The following is a 2,245-nucleotide window of genomic DNA, read 5'->3' on the forward strand; positions in this document are numbered from 1 at the left end:
CCAGGCTGGATTCGAACCCGCCAGCTCAGGTGTATGTGGCTGGCGCCTTAGCCGCTTGAGCCATAGGCGCTGAGCCTTTCAACACTTTTCTTAAAACGTATGTGGATCACTTTGAGTTGATCCTACTTGGAATTTATTGAGCTTCTTGGATGGATATATATAACATTTGGCAAGTTTTCAGCTATTGTTTCTTCAAAAAGTCTTTCTGCTCCCTCTCTCTTTCCTCTCCTTCTGAGAGTCCTATATGTATATGTTTGTATAGTTGATGGCGTCATACAAGTCTTTGAGACTTTGTTCAGTTTTTTTTTCTTCATGCAGTCATAGTTCACAGCAACCTCAAACTCTTGGGCTCAAGCAACTCTCTTGCTTCAGCCTCCGAAGTAGCTAGGACTGCAGGCACTCGCCATAACGCCTGGCTATTTTTAGAGATGGGATCAGGCTGGTCTCTTGCTCAGGCTGGTCTCAAACTCTTGAGCTCAAGCAATCCACCCACCTCAGCCTCCCAGATGCTAGGATTACAGGTGTGAACCACTGCACCAGCTGTCCATACTTTCTTGTTTCTTTGAATGTCTTTTTTTTTGTAGGCAAGAACTTTAATGGACTGAACAGTTATGAGCATCAGAAACCAATGCAAGGGATACAAAATTATCATCTTATGTCAGAAAATTTCTCATGTTGGCAACAGTATAGGTCCTGCTGAATTCTAAGTGACTAGAGTATTACCTCTACCCTGTGAGTGCCCATTGGGACTCTGGTGAACATGATAGTATCTCAGCATAAAGTTCCTTTTTCCTGATAACTGTAGGGAAGGAGAGATGAAGGGAGTATACCCAAAAGGAAGGGGGTGACTCTGGGGACCCTGTGCAGACAGCACTCGCAGGGGTCCCTGAGCCCAGGGCTCAGAACTTCAGGGGAATGACAGGTCAGTACTTGGGCTGCTTTCTGTCACAGTGCTTGTCAAAGCTCAGCTGCACCACAGCCTCCATGGCCTGGATCTTGGCAGCTCTGTCCCCATACAAGAGCTTCATCTTGGCCTTGCGCCGCTCACCTGGCCTCTCAGTCGGGGCTTTGACTGACCTGTGGGGGTTGTAGCATAGGTCGTGGTTGGCATTCACATAGTCATCCAGGCGCTGTGTGTCCAGCTGCTGCCGCCGCCGTCCTCTTCTCGTGCCTCTTGGTCTCTGCACAGTACTGGCGGAGCTCCTCCGTGATTACCATGTTGCTCAGGTCACATTCTATCCCCCATCTGACTCAGTCTCTTCCTCCTCATCTTGGGAGGAAGTGTGGTCTTCTCTTGAGGATACCTGGAACCTCCTGCTAACATGTCGGTGCTTCCTAGACCTTCTGAAATGTGAACTGCAATGTAGTCCTGCTGGGGTAAGTGATGGTCACAGAAAGACTGAGGATCTCTGGCCTCATTATCACAAGAACTTGGGGAAGAAACTGCAGAAGGGAGATGCTGTGAAAAACTGAAATAGAGTTGCATGGCCTTTCTGTAGGCGTTCTGGTGGTTTCACATCCAAGCCATTGCTTGATGATAATGTTGCCAGAATCTTGCATATGCTGGGTGAGAATACCAAGACTCAGAAGCTTTTGATGTTGATGCCTGTGCTGCTATCCCTTCTTGTGAGAGTCCAAATGGGCACTGAATCTCAGCAGGTACTGGAAGCGCACATCCCATGTGAGTCACATGAGGTCGCTGCGCCTTCTTTGAATGTCTTAAAAATGTTTGTTGAAAACAGGGTTTTGCTGTGGCCATCTCTATGTGTGCTGATCTAGATGACAGCGGGCAGCCCAAATGCTTCCAGTGGGAGTAGCCAGAGTCAAGAGGATGGGATGGGACCTGAAAGTGAACTCTTGACTGCAGAGCCCTGACACTGCCCGACCAGCGGGCCGTGTCGGGGAGTTCATGATCGGCGTATGAGAGGGAGAAGGAAAGGCTGGACACAATCACACAACCACTCATACAGTATAGGGAGAAGGCTGAGCCGAAGCTGTTTATTTGGGATCGGTACAATCTTATATAGGGTTAGTTGAGGGGGAGTGGTTACTTTATGAAGCTGAGTCTGTATAAGGCTAGGAATGTAGACTTTGGCCTATGATAGGTTTAAAATGTGAGAGGAGGGCGGAGGGGTTATGCTGTCCTGATGGGAGGGGCCCTGTGCTGTGCTCTGCGTTTCTGTCTAAGTCTTGTACAATGTAGCAAGTTCTATCCGGTTTTCTTACCAGTACTGGTCTCTTTATC

General features: G+C 48.4%; 1 pseudogene; it reads right to left on the minus strand.

Annotated features, from left to right (window-relative positions):
• Nucleotides 1–754: 754 nt before the first annotated feature.
• LOC100949663 lies at nt 755–1,759 on the minus strand (annotated as a pseudogene).
• Between the last annotated feature and the right edge of the window lie 486 nt (nt 1,760–2,245).

This window comes from Otolemur garnettii, unplaced genomic scaffold (assembly GCF_000181295.1).
Source record: "Otolemur garnettii isolate 467f Iridium unplaced genomic scaffold, OtoGar3 scaffold00034, whole genome shotgun sequence".
Taxonomy (NCBI): Eukaryota; Metazoa; Chordata; class Mammalia; order Primates; family Galagidae; genus Otolemur; species Otolemur garnettii.